General features: G+C 44.8%; 1 protein-coding gene across 1 annotated transcript in view; it reads left to right on the top strand.

The window, feature by feature from the left end:
- Positions 1 to 403: 403 nt before the first annotated feature.
- The window catches only part of chn (zinc finger transcriptional factor charlatan), a 26,525-nt gene continuing 22,100 nt past the window's right edge, over positions 404 to 4,828 (top strand). Inside the window, exon 1 of the mRNA XM_076186324.1 lies at positions 404 to 1,371. The gene's annotated coding sequence lies outside the window, so the exon portion shown is untranslated. The remainder of the gene's footprint in view (positions 1,372 to 4,828) is intronic.

Here is a 4,828-nt window from a genome sequence, read left to right as displayed (position 1 = left end):
GCCCACTTTCTCCTCGACCCATCCACCCACTCTGAGGCAGGTAGGTGATCAATTTTTCCCCTATCCGTGTTTATAGCGTTGAGTTCGGGCAATACCCTTACGAGCAAAAATGACCCTCTGACGCCAATGGAGCTCGATGGCGACATGTGGAAACCTCGCCAACTCGGGCGATGGTGTGAGTGGCTGAACCCTCGTCCACCACCCCTCACGCTTACAACTCCTCCTCCTCCTCCTTCTTCTCCTCCTCCTCCTCCTCCGCCTCTTCCTCCCTCCCCCTACCCATCCACCACCTTCCCCTCTACCCTTCCCCACGCCCCTACTCCACCTCCTCCTCCTCCCGCCTCACCTCTTCCACCTTCCACTCCTCCGACTCCCCTTGCGAGTTCGCCAGTGCCACTAAGCGTGTTGGTGGGAGCGGACGGTCTGGGCACAGGCTTGGAAGCGCTCGAGGGATCTAGTGAGAAAGAGAGCGAGCGAACGGAGCGCTGAGGTAAACAAGAGTTTTAGTAACGAAAAGATTTTTTCGTCTGCTCTCCACCACGCAACCAATGCTAGAGACAGTTCACGACAAGATGAGGTGATTAAGAGCCAAGTTGTGGGATATCCTACGACTCCTGGAGGAACGAAGGCATGACGCCAAAGCTGTTACGCGCTTTCAAAGAGTTGCATTCACGGTAACGAAATAGCTGGCTAGCTTCTGCAGTTACTGACGACGGCTGAACTCTGGTCTGTTTACCGGCCAGCACGGCGGATTTTTCAAAACGAAGACAGGGCAAGTCATAGTGGTAATTTTCGAAATTCGAGCGAGTGACAAAGTTCTCATACTATCTGTGATAGCGTAGTTGATCAAGACGATGCAGGAAAGATAACCCAAAAAATAAAAGATAAAAACATGAAATAGTGGATCAACCTAAAAGTGGCGAGAAAGAAATTGTGTCCTGTGAATAAGAGTTAAACAAATGTAAAAAAAGAAACTTTTTTTGGATAAAAAAGTACACGTAACTGATTCCTTTTTGAGTTAATATCGTCACCAACTGAGTTTCTGGCACGGCGGTGCCTCATAATCAACCCATTCACATCGAGTCGTCCAGTTGTCATCAGTGCCAGGGTCATCATCTCGTACGTCAGAGTGCCAGCCAGTCTGGGCACCCCGAGAGGACGTCCTGTGACACCCTGCCATTCACACCAGAGGCTCACACATTCTCCGACAACACCAGCGCCTCCTGAAAGAGAACAAGACTTGACACCTTGAACTTTGAACACCTTCCCCACGAGGGAAACCTCCCCTCGGAGGAGCGCGAACTCGGAGGACATAAGTACGAGGAAGAGGTGCTGCCAGACAGGTCCTCAAGAGTCGAACACAAACACAAGGTAAGTCTTTACCCCCAGCGTATATGTGTGTATGTGTGTGTGTGTGTGTGTGTGTGTGTGTGTGTGTGTGTGTGTGTGTGTGTGTGTGTGTGTGTGTGTGTGTGTGTGTGTGTGTGTGTGTGTGTGTGTGTGTGTGTGTGTGTGTGTGTGTGTGTGTGTGTGTGTGTGTGTGTGTGTGTGTGTGTGTGAGTGTGTGAGTGAGTGAGTGCGTGCGTGCCAGCTGGTCGCGCTTCCAGCTGTCTGCCCCGCTCGCGGTCTCAGCCGCGACAACGAAGCAGAGGAGTTGGTGGCGGTGGTGGAGATGCACGACGGCACCAGCCAGCCAGCCAGTCAGGCAGTCACTGTGTGGAAGGCGTGTGCGTTAGGCGATGTGGAGGTATAATACGTGAATGAACGGAGGGAGGAAGAGGAGGAGGAGGCGTAGGAGTAAGAGGAGGAAGAGAAAACAAATGTATCGTATCGTAATAAACACATGCATTACGCTCCTCTTCCCTCGCTTTTGTTTTGTCAACAGCCTGCCCGTGAACGAATGAATGACAAGGAAACAAACGTGTAGACACACATACACACACATACACATACATAACCCAGGGGGGCCGAGTAAGAAAGCACGAAAATCGCACGACTACGATGACGAACGAATGAATGGGGGAAGAGTCGAGTTGCAGTGCCACGCGGGAGAGTGCAGGATTGTTCTACAGAAGGTCTGAAGGTGGCAGGAAGGTACAGGGGGAAGGCCGCAGCCGTAGAAAAGAATGATAAAAAAGGAGAGCCTAAGAAGACTTTGGGAGCTGCTCAAGTCTTCTTAGGCGTAAAGAGACGGAAATAACAAACGACCTGCACAAGGATACGAAAAGAAAAATAATCCCTGATTCTGGGATACAAAAGCAAAGTGACTGGATGTCACCCTTCCTAGGGTGGGAATGGGGTTATCAGTGAAGGACGTGTGAGACGCTGTTGATGTCAATTCAAGTGAAGGACAAGGAGACGAGGGGCGGAGAGCGTGGGAGGGCAGCGGCTGCGGCGGCGGCGGCAGGGTGGAGGGTCTATCGTAGACATAATCATACACTCAGAAGAGACGTGGAAGGTTAAGTGGATCAGTGGATTGAAAAGAAGGAGTTGGAATCGGAGAAATGCATTATAAGCTCGAAGTGTACAAGTGTACGTGTCTCTATGAATTTTGCTCTAGATCCTGTCAATGTCTATGATCCCTGTGGCACTCCCCCAATAGGTACTGGGTCACAGCCTGTCATGAATAACTTCCCCCATACCGGGTAGCTTTTGCATTTTTAATTCTACCAACTATTAGGCTTATTTCATTCATACCCATGGCATCCCCCTTGGTATCGAAGGTTTCAAAAGTCAGGTCATAAGTTAATAGGTACGACTGAAAAAAAAAATGTTGGGCAGTTAAAGAACGAAGAGTATGTTCATTTTAGCTTGGCGGAAACTTATTAGAAAATAAAACAATTAGCCTTCGAGTATAATGATTTGAGTCAAAGGAGTATATATGAATGGGGGGAAACAGAAAAATAAAGAAACTGGAATTCGCTCAAAAACTGAATTGTAAAATATTCCGTGACATAAGCGATGAAAATTCTCACAAAATTGAAAAAAAAGTAGATAAAACTGGAAACACTATGGGGGGATTCATGCAATACAGGATATGAACGTTTCGGCATTACTGAATTAAAATTTTCATCAGGAGTAAATAAAGGGACACAGAGGCATCGACCGATAACTGAAAGAAAAAAACTTCTTCAGGTTACGAAGAAGTATGAAAACTTTGACTTTCTACTGAAAAAAATAAGTTCATGGAGGAACGCAAGATCAGCTGGGCCGCGAGTGACATAAATGCGTGTGCAACCAAACTACGCGAACGAGACTTTACTTATTTATTCATTTATTTATATGTTCATATATATATATATATATATATATATATATATATATATATATATATATATATATATATATAATTTTTAAGGTTCTTATATGCAGTCAGGAAGCGTTTAATTTGGAAAAAATTAGTGATTTGTCAGCACAAGACAGTAATTTATGTAAAGGTTTTGTGTACAATGCTCTATCTACGCCTTGTCCATATATATATATATATATATATATATATATATATATATATATATATATATATATATATATATATATATATATATATATACACGAGTATATGTGTGTGTGTGTGTGTGTGTGTGTGTGTGTGTGTGTGTGTGTGTGTGTGTGTGTGTGTGTGTGTGTGTGTGTGTGTGTGTGTGTGTGTGTGTGTGTATTTATGTGGCACAAAGGCACAAAACTCGTACTTCAGTAGTTTGGATAATGACATTTATCTTTCGTTAACACATTCAAAGACCACATTTCTATTTACGCACATCTACCCACACCATGCCACGACTAACGTGTCTCCTAGTAGTATATTCGAACATAATGCGTTGCAATCACCACAGTCACATAACACTTAAACGATGACGATGACCGTCGTCCACGTCATGTTGGAAGGTCTGGGCAGATGGACCTAACGGAGAGAGGGGTGGGTGGAGGGGTGAGAGAAGGGTAGACGCCTACACGGGGCCCGAGTATATACATATGTGGTCAGCGTCGAAGTCTACGTGTTGGGAGTACTGAGTTCCTCAAGATGACTGGATGGACAATGGCTCAAGGGTGAGAGAGCGGGTGACTTCCCTTTTCGCCCTGCAAACTCGGCTAGGTTAGGTTAAGAGAGTTGATGTAAAATGAGGTGAGGTGAGGTTAGGATGATTTAGGTTATGTTACGTTACGTTACGTAACGCTACGTTTGGTTACGTTAGGTTACGTTACGTTAATATCGGCTCCACTACGATACAATACGTTAGGCTCGGCTTCACTACGTTACGCTACGTTAGGCTCGGTTCCACTACGTTACGTTGCACTGTGTTAGTTATATCAATCTAGGTTAGGTTAGGACGTTCGGGGAGTGAACGAACGAGCGAGGCTAACGACAGAAGTCCTTGCATGGATCAAAATTAAAATAGATAAATAACATAAAATAAATAAAACAAAAATGTGCAGGGAGTGCAAAAGGAATACTGTAAGATCATCGACACGCTAACGTCTGTCGGGCCTTGTCATGAGACCAGAAGTGGTCATATATTTTATTCAGACTGCCATCAGACGATTTTATTACGACCAATGACGCTTCTGGCTAACAAAAGGTTGGACCTCCCTCTTGCCAAGAAGTCGAATTTATTTTTTCTATTTAGCCTTTTTCTTTTTGGCTACCCCCCTTGTAAGGGGGAAAAAGCCTTGGTATATGTATGTATGTATGTAGCTAAGAGTAGCCTTCAACTGTTCCAGGGCTACAAGCACTCAAAATATAAAAATGTAATATTTTTTTTCAATGGAACACATATATAACTGGCACAGTTTAACTACACACTGTATGTTACATAAACTATAGCATAAC

Source organism: Oratosquilla oratoria, chromosome 6 (assembly GCF_046742065.1).
Source record: "Oratosquilla oratoria isolate Oo_2021 chromosome 6, ASM4674206v1, whole genome shotgun sequence".
Taxonomy (NCBI): Eukaryota; Metazoa; Arthropoda; class Malacostraca; order Stomatopoda; family Squillidae; genus Oratosquilla; species Oratosquilla oratoria.
This window is presented reverse-complemented; position numbering and strand designations above follow the sequence as displayed.